The following is a 13346-nucleotide window of genomic DNA, read 5'->3' as shown; positions in this document are numbered from 1 at the left end:
GTGAGGAAGGAATCCCTGTTACAGGGAACACTGCCTGTCAGCTATCAGTTCAACCATTGGGCGGAACACTGGGAGGCGGGAGCAAGGTTCCTACTTGACGGCCCATTGGGTCGAGGCCTACCGGTCCTTTATTGACTGTTGTGGCTTAACTGCCATTTGCTAACTGCCACCTCCATCCACCGCTTGCCTTTCTGGGTCTGTCACTTCTTCACTCCGCTTTCCCTGCTCCCCAATACTTTAGGAGAGCCCAAAGCAGAATCCAGCCTTGGGTCTGCCATAAGCGTGAGTGACTGCTGGGTACCCCAACCCCTCCGGTGGTTTCTGTCCATTACTATGCCAGGCCACGAAATCCATTCTTGACTGTGGTCTGTTTTCTGGGTTCACAGGGGCCCCCAAAGTGGCAGCTTCTCTCCTCTTTGGGATGTTTGGCATCAGCCTCTTCCTCGTTCTGTGTGTCGCCCGCTTCCTTCTTCTACCTGGAATGAGCCAACAAGCTTCCAAACTTCTTCTAGGGAAGAAGGAAAGGTACGTGGCCTCGGGCAGTTCTGGGTCCAACACCAAAAGCCTCTTCTTCCAGCATCGTTTCCCCCAGCCCGATGCCTCCCTTCCAGCTCGCAAGCAAAGGATGAAAGAGAGAGCCTCCCCCTATTTATTCCCCCCTGGGTAGGGGGACAGACTTTTCAGCTGGCTCCGTCGTGCTGCTAAACTTGTTGGTTATTGGGGTTTGGATCTCGGTGTGTTCAGATTGCCCCTTTAGAAATTCTGTGTGCTGCTTTTGGAGCTCTTCTGGCCAAAAAGTGGCCTAACGTTTTAAAAAACAAAACATTGGGAAAAAATAGAAATAAGCATTTGTAGGGCAAGCTTACACACCATGCACACAGCAAGCAAATCACTGCAGGCAGCCTGAAGATCAGTAATGCTCTTATATACTTATTTTTATTTTACCATTGTTCTCTTCCCTTTTAGGGTCTGTGGTAGAGTCTGCCGAATCAGCAAGTACAGATACACCCTTGAGGTAACATCATTGACTAGGTGTCCTGTTTGTGGACTTGGCATAGTCCTCAGAGTATCTGGAGAACGTAAGCCCTCCAGCGGTGGTTGGACTACAACTCCCATCATCCCTGGCTGTGGTGGTGGTGGTGGTGGTGGGGTAATGGGAGCTTTAGTCCTATGGAAGGCTGACATTGTGCAGCCCTGGGCTACAGCATCTGGAGGGGCTTTGGGGAGACCTCAGCAAGAGATGATGGAACTCAATCATCTAGCTAATTTCTGTTGGCAATTTGTTTGTTTTTAAGAAACCATATGGGGATGACTAGATCTGATAAGTGAATTGTGTGTGTGTGTGTGTGTGTTTAAAAAACTTTCAGACTGGGAGCATTCCAACCACACAGTCCACAGTCCTGGGAAGGACTGTACCACATTACCCCTTCCCACACAGTGAACTGATGTTTAGCTTTATTTACTAAAGGATTTTTGTCCTACCTTTCCCCTCGGAGAATACCCAAAGCAGCTGACCTCTCTAAAAAGGTGGTAGCAAATACGTAAGGCAATGGCAGAGAGAGTTCGCCATAGATTGGGCAGCCCAAAGATGCGCAAACAGAGGTTTTTAGAAGCTGGCGGGAAGCCAGAAGTGAGGGAGGCCAAGTGGATGTCCTCCTAGGGGCCACAGCAGAGAAGGCCCTGCAACTTGTTACTGCCTAGCATACTGCCTCCAAAATGTGGGGAGACGCCAGGGAGCTAAACCATGGGAAGCTCGGAGGGGTATCTATCTGCTTGAAAGAGGGAGGCTCATTATCAGATTGTGAGAAACTCCATTGTGTCTTTGCAGACCATCCATGTTATCTCCACCTTCTTCAGGTAAGGATCTGTCTCCGCTGCTTATTTTATTCAGGTTATTTCTTAGCCTGCCTCCCCTCGCTCCTGCCGATACCTTGGAAGGCATTGACAATGCAAATAAAATGTGCATGTGGAGATAAGAAGTGAAAAACAAGAGCAGACAACAATATAATAATCTGGATGTAAAAGGCTGGACTCTCAGGAGAGCTCTACATGGCCCAATTAAGAGGGGCAATCTCTTTTATCATTGTATATTAGAGCTGGAAGGGACTCAGAGGTATTGGGAACACAGGAACCTGCCTACTGAGTCAGACCATTGTGCCCTCTAACTTAGTATTGTCTACTCTAATTGGCAGCAGCACTCCAAGGCTTCAGGCAGGGGTCTCTCCCAGCCCTTCCTGGAGATGCTGTCAGGGATTAAACCTGGGACCTTCTGCAAGCAAGTAGATGCTCTGCCACTGAACTACAAATAATCCTGATGACCAGATAGCTGCCAAACTGAGTCAGACCCTTGGTCCATATAGCTCAGCATTGCCTACACTGACTGGCAGCATCTCTCCAAGGTTTTTCAGGCAGGAGTCTTTGCCAGCCCTAAATGGAGACGCTGCCAGGGATTGAATCTGGGACCTTTTGCATGCCAAACAGATACACTCCCTGTTAGTTACTGTGCTATCCTCACAGCAGGGAATACCACCAACCAACCTGGAAACAATCACTTTAAAAACCAAATCTACCCAGATCGCTCTAAAACTAAACAATAGTGCCCCCCCCCAAGCAATCTGCAAGAGCAAAGAATTGAATTCCCATCCCGACAGCACTGAAAACATGAACGCTGCTAAGCAGGTCTCCCTTCAGCCCTAAATACAAAGTTATTTGTATTTGGCCCCATTTGGGAGCTAGACCATGGGCTCATGTCTGACTTCAGATGCAGTGGGCAGGGCCGCAACTTGTCTGACTTCGCTAGTGGAAAATATTCTTAGCACTTGTCCTTTCTTTAAGCACCACTGGGCTTGATTTTGGAAAGTTCTGACCAAGCGTGGAGAGGTTCTCTCAAGTGTGCCGTCAAGTCAGTTTCAACTCCGGGCGCCCACAGAGCCCTGTGGTTCTTTGGTAGAATACAGGAGGAGTTGACCATTGCCTCCTCCCATGCAGTATGAAATGATGATGCCTTTCAGCATCTTCCTATATCGCTGCTGCCTGATATAGGTGTTTCCCATAGTCTGGAAAACATACCAGCGGGGATTCGAACCAGCAGCCTTCTACTTGTTAGTCAAGCATTTCCCTGCTGCGCCACTTAGGGAAGTGTTTATCTCCGATCACCTGTTGTAGTTACACTGGGACTGTAAACCAGAGAGAGTTTCTCTTGATGGCTTAAGAACAATTAAATCTTTGAGTTCACAGAAGGGGTTGATTGCGTTGTTAAACCTCCCCAACTTTCAATACAGGGCAGTATATAAATGCAATAGGAATGAATGTGTCTTTACTGTGATCGCAGACCAGAGAAAGGGAGAAAAACTGAATACTAACATAATGCTAATCTAATACTGATCAAACAGTTTAAATATAACACAGTTGAAATATAGTAACAAACAATGAATACAACAAATATTTCTATACCACTTATCCACAAAACTTCCCAAAGCAGTTTACATGGATATAAATACATAAATAAATAAAGATGGCTCCCTGTCCCCAAAGGGCTTGCAATCTAAAGACAATACCAGCAACAGCCACTGGAGGAATACTGTGTTGGGGATGGATATGGCCAGTTGTTCTCCCCCTGCTAAATACAAGAGAATCATCACTTTAAAAAGGTGCCTCTTGGCTCAGTTAGCAGAGGACGTTCCAATGAATGCTACACTTAAAGCTAACATATCATGTGTATCAGATAAAAGATGTGTATGCAAAACATAAAATAAATTAAATAATTGTCACTAATTTGTGAGGGGTTGGGGGCAGAGACCACCAGGTATAAGTTAATGGCTTCAAAGAAAGCTTCATTCAGGAATAACTATCTCAGATTAAAGCCACTTTGTGAGTTACGTTGTGTTTTGGAAATGTGGATTCCGCTTCTCAATTTTAGTGACAATTCATTTCTAATAGGCCAGAGCAGTTAAAGATGATATGTGCAATATTTGTGTTTAAATATGGTGGTGATGTGTGTGCTTTTTGATATTAATAGTGCTGAATGCTTTAGAATTTATTTTTGTGAATGCTTGTTTTGTTTGCATTTTTAATATTATGATTTTAAATGTTGGTATAGTTGGGCAGTTCCAAGGATAATGGAATCAAGCACTTGGGCACTTTTCCAGTGACTGTAGCCATAAGCAAAGTTTCAAGTTTCTGTTATATATACCCACAGGCAAGAGAACAACTCCTTCTATAGGCCGTATTTTAGCACAATCCTTCAACATTCTAGTGTTTGATATGCGCAAAATAAGTCTGTAACGAAATCAGAAGTTATGTTGAAAGATTCTGATTCAATTACTGATGGTTTTAGACCCTCTAATATTTAAGGGTTTTGTTAAAAGATGGCCTTATAGTAGGACAGGGTGCCTAAGTAGGACAGGCTGCATAACCTTGGTCCTCCAGAACTTGCTGGATTACATCTCCCATCATCCCCAGCCACTGTGGCCAATAGATAAGGATGATGGGAGCTGTAGTCCAACTGCTGCTGGAGGGCCAAAGTTGTGCAGCCCTGTAATAAGAGATGTTCTCTTTCCAGTGGGTCTTGGATCGTCTTGGAAATGGGCTTTTGACTACAGTCATTGGGGAAAGTGCTAACTGGCCAGATTCCGTTACCCTGATTCCGTTACCCTCGGAACTGCCCAGTTGCCCAAACCCAGAGTACAAAGAGAGGGGTGAGGGGAGTTAACATCCTTTTTGTGTCCACAGTCCGAAAGCCCCGCTATGTCCGGAGAGAGAGATCGCTCATGTTCTCCAGAACCCACACATCGATTTCTGCCGAGACCAGGGTCAGCAACATGTAGCAGCTGGCGTTGAGCCCCCTGAGGATTGTAAATAACTGGTGCGGCCAAAGAAGGGTGCCCTCCATCCCTGCTGCAGTGCCACGGACGTGTGAGAAGTGGCTAGCCGGCAGGCAAAGTGAGCCCCCAGGTTTTGTGCCACCGAGCGCAAAATGAAGACTATGAAGGCAGAACCTGGCTTGTAGAGGGCTGCTTCATCCAGGCGCTGCTCTCGGGCAGGTTGCTGAGGGGCTTTTCTTTTTTAAAAAAATTATTTGGACTGTAGTAGTCTGTCCAGGGACTCTGATCCTCTTGGGACGCTGCCAGTTCGGCTTGGAATTTCTGGAACTCTGGCTGTGGAGGCCATGGTAGAGCCTGGAAAGCACAGCCCGAGGCCGATTGTCCCACGCTCACATCTCAATGTCATCACAAAGTGCCCCATTTTGATGCTTACAGGAATCCTTGGGCGTCTCCCAGTGCATGCCTTTGGGAGGAGATCTTCTCTGATACGGGCCAGGCTCCTAGTCATCCCCCACAACCAACAGTAGTCTTTCATTTTCCTGCTGCTTTTAGAAGAGTCTTAAAATAAGGCCTTAAAAGCTTGCTGCATTGCGGTGTCACTGAGCCATTACAAAAATGGCAGAAAAGACGATTCTTCCATCTCCTGTGCCCCCCTTTCACTCAGGCAGCTGGCAAAGTTGCTGTTCAGTCTTTCTGCAAAGTGGGGCTGACCATCCTCCAATTAAAACCAGAGTGTTTGAAGTCCTGATGGGGGTTGGGGTGACTCCGTTAGTGTTTCCGTGAATGCTTGTGACATTTCTGTGAGTCCTGCCCCAGAAGCGTCCCCCATGGCCAAATTTCTTGTAGGCGGGAAGCAGTGTCCCCTCTAACAGGGATTCCCAGATGGTGACTACAACTCCCATAATCCCCAAGCCAAAGCCATGGCAGCTGGGGATTCTGGGAGTTGTAGTCAACAACAGCTGGAAATCCCTGTTGGAGTTCCCTGGTGGGAAGCTGGCCATATTGAGGCCAGTTTTCTCTCTGTGAGTTCAGAAGAAACGCGCGAAGAAATCGTCTAAGATTGCAATAGGGGGTCCATTCTCCCCACCATCCCCTGCTTCCCAAATGGCCGCCCTGCATCTTCAAAGGCAGACCTGGAGCTATTTGTAGTTCCTGCTGCTGAAGGTGCTGGTTGTGTATGGTGTGTCCTCCCTTAAGCGCCAATCAACTAACCTGCATGGCACACTCCCAGCTCCAACTCCCTTTCTGGACCTGCTTCCTTGCGGCCCAGAGATCATTTCTGCCCAAACAGGCCGAGTAGGATGCAGGCCACAGAATTCAAAGGGGTTGGTCTTTCTGGAATCTCTGTTTGGTGACTCCCCACCCCCACCCCACCCCTCAATAAGTTGCTTTGAATTGTTTGGAATCCCTCCTTCCTGAGACAGGGAATGTCCTCCTTTACTTATGTGACCGTTTTCATCCAGGTCAGGATGAATGGGACAAGGTGAACTGTGGGTGGGAGAAGGAATGGAATGCAGTGGCTTTCCGTAGAAAGCTGTAGACACAACATGCCCCAAAGCGAAAACTCTGTGTTGCAATGAAACCTTCCAAGGAGGGATCTCTTAGATTTCTTGCCTGCAGGGAGATCTTGCAGGGGTTCGGACCCTTGCATCCAAGGTGGACCAGTCCCCCTCTAAGACGGGAACCCCTTGCCTTTTTTCTTATCTTATGGACTTTTTTTTGTAAAAGACTTGGATGGTGTTGGAATTCTTTCCTGAGAGAGGAAAAGTTGCCATGTGCTTCCTCTTATGAACATAGCACAGGTGCCATTTTTTCTTTCTGGACTGGGGGGTGGTATCGGGGGGTATCTGGGGGGGGTTGGTACTGGACTGGGGGGTGGTACTGGATGGGGGGTGGTAGTGGATGGGGGGGTGGTATCTTGGTATCTTCCCCAATGCACGAAGGCTGTTCTTGCAATCAAAATCAGGGGCAGAGGAGACCTGGGGGTATCCTCAATTGGTCCCTCTCCCCCTCCCTTCCCCCCTCTACTTTCCCCCCTCCCCCTCCCTTCACTCTCCCTTCCCCCTCCCCTCCCCCTCTCCCCTCCCCTCCCCCTCCCCTCCCCTATCCCCTCCCCCTCCCCCTCCCCTCCCCTCCCCTCCCCCTCCCCTCCCCTCCCCTCCCCCTCCCCTCCCCCCTCCCACTCCCCCCTCCCCTCCCCCTCCCCTTCCCCCCTCTCCTCTTCCCCCTTTCTTTTTCTGAGGAATGGGGAGGGCATCCTAATGTGACAGGTTATCAGCCTCCTCATGCCTCCAGACAGGGCCAACCAGATTCCAGATCTGTCTATACTTTGCTGCGCCAGCCACACCCAACCCAGTTCCTGTCTCGCTTCAAGATAGTCCACAAGCTGCCCAGTCTCTTCTAGCTTCTGGCTGCCTTGGGCTTGTTTTTCCTTGGCTATCCTCTCCCTTATTGGTTGGTGTCTCCCCACTTGTTCCGTTCATGGAGTTTTCACACGGTGGCGACATTCTGAAGGCCGCCCTTCCGGAGGGCCTCCTCTCAGAGGCTATGTTGGCACCCGTGTTCTCTGCGGGGTCTGGGGCCGCTGCTGTGTGCGCTGCTGGGCTTTCTGAGGGAACGATAGCTCAAAGCTCTTCTGAGGTGGCTCTGTGCCTAGAGCTCGTTCCGCCCTGAAAAGTGGCAAAGAAGACCCAACACTTCAAGGGCCCAGACGTGGCCCAAAAGAAAAAGGAATGCAAGACAGTGTTCAAAAAGGCTTCTGATGGAGCAGGTTATTCTTTGTCTGGTACAGATTTGGGCCGTAAAGCCGGGTCCTACGACGGAATCATGGCAAGGCATGTTTTCTTTGCTCTTCTTGGTTCCAAAGAAGGATGACACCTGGCTTGTGATTCTTGACCTGAAACATCTAAACTGCTTTGAGAGGAAGCGGACCTTCAGGATGGAGTCCATCAAGAGATCGGTCCACACGGGAAATTGGCTTTCATCTATAGACTTGTCAGAGGCTTATCTGCACATCCCAATTCACCCGAGGTAGCGTCATTTCCTGAGGTTTGCTTACAATCAACAGCAGTTCCAATACAGAGCATTGCCTTTCAACCTGTCATTGGTGCGCCGAGTATTGACACCATTGATGGTAGCTATCATCGCACACACCTGGGAATTCAGACCTATCCATATTTGGACAATGTGTTGATCAGATCAGTGTCCTACCATCAAGCAATCAGCAGTGTCATGTGCACGGTCCACATTCTGGAGGAACACGGTTTCATTATCCACCGTTTGAAGAGTCAACTTCAACTATCTCACATTCTGCTACATCTGGGAGTGCTTTTCAATATGGAGTTGGCATTAGTATCTCTACCAGTAGAGCTTCAGAACACTGATGACACCCAGTTCTACTTCTCCATGTCAGCTTCTGCAGGTAATGGCATATCCTCCCTAAATGCCTGCCTGGAAGCAGTAATGGGCTGGGTGAGGGAGAATAAACTGAAGCTGAATCCAGATAAGACGGAGGTACTTATTGTGCAGGGTCAGAACTCCAGAGACGATTTTTATCTACCTGTTCTGGATGGGGTCATACTTCCCCAAAAGGAACAGGTACTCAGTCTGGGAGTACTGGATCCACACCTCTCCTTGGTTTCTCAGGTTAAGGCAGTGGCCAGAGGTGCTTTCTATCAGCTTCGGCTGATATGCCAGCTGTGTCCATTTCTCGAGATCAATGACCTCAAAACAGTGGTACATTTGTTGGTAACCTCCAGACTTGACTTCTGTAATGCTCTCTACATGGGGCTGCTTTTGTACGCAGTCCGGAAACTTCAGTTGGTTCAGAATGCGGCAGCCAGGTTGGTCTCTGGGTCATCTTGGAGAGACCACATTACTCCTTTGCTGATGGAGTTACACTGGCTGCCGATAGGTTTCTGGGCAAAATACAAAGTGCTAGTTATAAATGGCTTAGGTCCTGGGTATTTAAGAGAGCGTCTTCTTCACTACGAACCCCACCACTCATTGAGGTCATCTGAGTAGGTCCGTCTCTAGTTACCGCCAACTCGTTTGGTAGCTACAGAGAGATGGGCCTTTTCGGTCACTGCTCCGAGATTGTGGAATGCGCTCCCTGCTGAGTTACGATCCTCCCCATCTCTGGCTATTTTTAAAAAACATTTGAAAACCCTTTTTTTAAACCCAAGCCTTCTCAGTTTTTTAATTAAAACATACTGTTTGTTAATTTTATGGTTTTTAAATTATTGTATTGTTTTAACTTTTATATGTGTTATATGTTTTGCTGTTTTAACTTTTTATGTGTTTTAATTGTTGTTAGACGCCCAGAGACATAAGTTTGGGTGGGGTATAAATCAAATAGATAGATAGATAGATAGATAGATAGATAGATAGATAGATAGATAGATAGATAGATAGATAGATAGATAGATAGATAATTTGGCTCCTCCCCCTATCTATAGGTTTCCCACTTGGGATTTAAATAAGCTTTTAAATACCTTGACCAAGGCTCCATTTGAACCTCTCAGTTCTATTTCTTTGAGGTATTTGTCATTCAAGGTTTTATTCTTAGTGGCGATCACCTCTTCTGGGAGGGTCTCGGAGTTGGCTGCCCTCTCAGTGAGAGATGAGTTGTGTATTTTTTGAAAAAGAGTCCGTTGTTTTAAAGTTGGATCCTACCTTCTTGCCAAAGGTCAATTCTATTTTCCACAGAAGCCAGGAAGTGGTGTTACCTGTTCCAAGCCCATGCATCCCAAGGAATGTGTGTGGCATAAGTTGGATGTGCGAAGGGCTTTAAGAAATTATACCCACCAAACTCAGTCTTTGAGGAAAACGGACTCTTCCTTTGTTTCTTTTCAAGCAGGCTCCCTCGGGACCAAAGCTTCTAAATTGTTTCTGGCCTGGTGGCTTAGGGCTACTATAGCCTTGGCTTATGAGACACTGAACTTACCTGTGCCCAGAGGTGTCATGGCACATTCAACGAGAAGTGCGGCTGCATCGGCAGCTTTCTCAGCAAGAGCTGCCCTGGAGGAGATTTGTGAAGCGGCCACATGGAGTTCTGTTTCTCCTTTTGTGAGACACTATAAGATTTCTTCCTTCTAGGATCCGCAGGCAGTGGTTGGAAGGACAATTCTGCCGTGGGTGGTCTAGGCATCCGCACCCCGCTCTTGATTTCATTCAGCTTGGGTATGTCCCGTCAAGTTAGGATGCCCTCCCCATTCCTCGGGAAAAGAACCATTGGTAGACTTACTGTGAATTGTTCTTTTTCGAGGTATGGGGAGGGCATCTTGCCCTCCCACGGATGCTGGGAAAGGAACTCCCAGGGTTCAAGATTGTGCTATCCCTGTTTTTTCTCTTCCTTTGGAGGTCTCTGGATTGTCCCTGGTTGACCTTTCTTCTGTTCTTGTTCATTCTGTTTCTCCGGTGGTTGAAAGCCAGAGTTTATTCTCCAGTGTGGGGCTACAGGTTTTTCGCTCGCAGTCCTGGAACTGGGTTGGGTGTGGCTGCTCAGCATAGTATAGACAGATCTGAAATCTGATTGGCCCTGTCTTGAAGCATGAGAAGGCTGACAACCCGTCACGTTAGGATTAGGGATGTGCACAAAACCGGTTTGCCCAGTTCCGTTTGAATTCGAACTGGGTTCAAACCAGGAGGGGGTGGTTCGGTTTTGGTTTTGCTCAAACACACACACACACACGGTTTGGTTCAAATTTGAACCAGTTTGAACCTCCAAAAGTGGGTGGGGTGGTATCTGGCACCCATGAGTGCCTGCCACCCAAACCCCAAAGCAATCAGACACTCGTACATTTTTTTTAATGAATGTGTGTGTATGTGTGTGTGTTGGGACTTGAACCAGACCATTATTCCCTATTGTGCAGCACCCATGGGTGCCAACAACCACCCAAACCCCGAAGCAATCAGAGACTCGTACGATTTTTTATGAATATTTGAAATATTTTTAATTATTTTTCTCATAGGGTATAATGGGACTCAAACCAGCCCATTATCCCCTATTGTGGAGCACCTAGGGGCACAAAGGTGGGGTGGGTAGTAGGCACCCAGGGGTGCCTGCCACCCACAAAACCCCAAGGCAATTGGACACTCCTCCGATTATTGGTGAATTTTAAAAATATTTTTGAATTCCTCATAGAGAATAACGAGGATTACAGCAAATGTATAGCTTCACGCCGGGGGGGAGGGGTGACCTAGAGTGGAGTGTGGTGGGTGGTAGTTCCCAAGGTGGGCAAGATCAGAATTATTTGAAAGGAATTGGGCAAAGGGCTGATTTTTAAGTGATTTTTGAAAGTTTATGTGTCTACCCACATGGGTAGGAACTACCCAACATGGAACTACCACCCACCACACTCCACTCTAGGATACCCCTCCCCCCCCCTGACGTGAAGCTATACATTTGCTGCAATCCTGTCCGATTGCCTTTGGGTTTTGTAGGTGGTGGGTGCCAATGCCCCACTCCACCTTTGTGCCCCTAGGTGCTCCACAATAGGGGATAATGGGCTGGTTTGGGTCCCATGATACCCTATGAGAAAAGTAATTAAAAATATTTCAAATATTCATTAAAAAATCGTATGAGTCTCTGATTGCTTCGGGGTTTGGGTGGTTGTTGGCACCCATGGATGCTCCACAATAGGGAATAATGGTCTGGTTCGAGTCCCATTATACCCTATGAGAGAAAAATAAAAATAAATTTCAAAAAATCATTAAAAAAATAGTACGAGTGTCCGATTGCTTTGGGTTTTGGGTGGTAGGTACCCATGGGTGCCAGCTACCAACCCACCCACTTCTGGAGGTTCAAACTGGTTTAAACCAGTTCAAACCGGTTTGAATTGAACCACCCACAGTTTGGTTCAAATTCGAACCTGCAGCTCAAACCTGATGGCTGGTTTGGTTCAAATTCAAACCATGAACCACCCCGGTTCGAGTTTGAACCAGTTTGCACATCTCTAGTTAGGATGCCCTCCCCATACCACAAAAAGGACAATTCACTGTAAGGCTACAAATGTTTCTTGTCCTCTCCTTTCTCCCCTTCCGCCTTTCTTTCTCTCTCCCTCCTCTCCCCCCCCTCACATTTTCTTTTTCTATCCCTCTTTCTTTTCCCCTTTCTCTCTCACCTTTCCTTTTCTCATCCCCTCCCCCTTCTTTTCTCTCCCCCTTTCTTTTTTCTCCCCCTTTCTCTCTCTCTCTCTCTTTCTCTCTCCCTTTCTCTCTCTCCCTTTCTCTCTATCTCTTTCTCTCTCCCCCTTCTCTTTATCTCTCTCTCCCTTTCTCTCTCTCTCCCCCCCTTTCTCTTTCTCTCCCTTTCTTTCTCATTCACACACTCTCCTTCTCCCTCTCGCTCCTTCTCCCTCGCTCTCCCCCTTTGTCTCTCTCTTTCTCTCTCTCCCTTTCTCCCCCCCCTCTCTCTCTCTTTCTCTGTCTTCCTTTCTCTTTCCCTCTCTCTCCCTTTCACTTTCACTTTCTCTCTCTCCCTTTCTCTTTCCCTCTCCCCCTCCCCTCCCCTTTCCCCTCCCTCCCTCCCCTCCCCTCCCCTCCCCCTCCCCTCTCCCTTCCCCCTCCCCTTCCCCTCCCCTCTCCCTCCCCTTCCCTTCCCCTCCCCTCCCCTCCCCTCCCCCCTCCCCTTCTTTATCTAGGATACTCATGGGAGAGTCCACCTTTGACCAAGATAATATGCAACACCATTTCAAGGACTGTGCATCAAAGGCTGGAAGTAGCTTCCCACAGCCTAAAGCCAACTCTTGCTTTCCTTGGGCATTGCCTGCCTGCACTGGTTTCCCTCCTTGTCTCTGCTGCCTTGACCTCACCCGCCCCAAAGCAGATGCCCCATTATAGGTGGCGAAATGCTTTGTCTTTTGATGCAACTTGACTCTCTTTCAAGTGTGGGGCTGTGTGTGTCCAGCACACAGCTCATCATGGGAAACTCTGAGCTCGCATCCAGACTTCTGCAGGGAATTGATTTATTATGATGATAATTTTTGGAGTGTCCCATGTTGGGCCACACACTGGATACTTGGAGCTGTTTTGTTTTTATTTCTCACAGTTTGTATCCAATACTGAATGTCTCTGTGTTTTGTATCCTCTCCCTTTCCGCCCTCTATCCTCCCCGCAGCCCTTCACTGACTTTAATAAAAGCACACCAGACTCTAATTCAGTGGACTGGTTTGAAGATGAATGGCTCTGATCTTCACACACTTCAGACAGCTTTTAAGGAATGTGTGGAAGAGGTGCTAAGAGTTCTTTTGGCTGATGGTGAACGTGTGACGCTGCTTTCTGAGTCAGACCCTTGTTCCACCTTGCTCAGGATTGTCAACACAGGCTGGCAGCAGCTCTCCAGGATTCCAGATGGGGATCTTCCCCCTGTCCTAACTGGAGATTCTAGGGCAGGGCTGCTCAACTTTGGCTCTCCTGCAGATGTTGGCCTACAACTCTCACAATACCTGGCTATTGGCCACTGTGGTTGGGGATTATGGGAGTTGTAGTCCGAAAACAGTGTGTGTGTGTGTGTGTGTGTGT

General features: G+C 47.9%; 1 long non-coding RNA gene across 1 annotated transcript; it reads left to right on the top strand.

Annotated features, from left to right (window-relative positions):
* The first annotated feature begins 7103 nt into the window (after positions 1 to 7103).
* On the top strand, positions 7104 to 12980 carry LOC128321954 (uncharacterized). The gene is made up of 2 exons (XR_008305437.1): positions 7104 to 10521; positions 11626 to 12980. It is a non-coding gene; the product is annotated as an uncharacterized LOC128321954 (long non-coding RNA).
* The last annotated feature ends 366 nt before the right edge of the window (positions 12981 to 13346 follow it).

The sequence above is a fragment of the Hemicordylus capensis genome, chromosome 4 (genome assembly GCF_027244095.1).
Source record: "Hemicordylus capensis ecotype Gifberg chromosome 4, rHemCap1.1.pri, whole genome shotgun sequence".
In the NCBI taxonomy this organism is placed as follows: domain Eukaryota; kingdom Metazoa; phylum Chordata; class Lepidosauria; order Squamata; family Cordylidae; genus Hemicordylus; species Hemicordylus capensis.
This window is presented reverse-complemented; position numbering and strand designations above follow the sequence as displayed.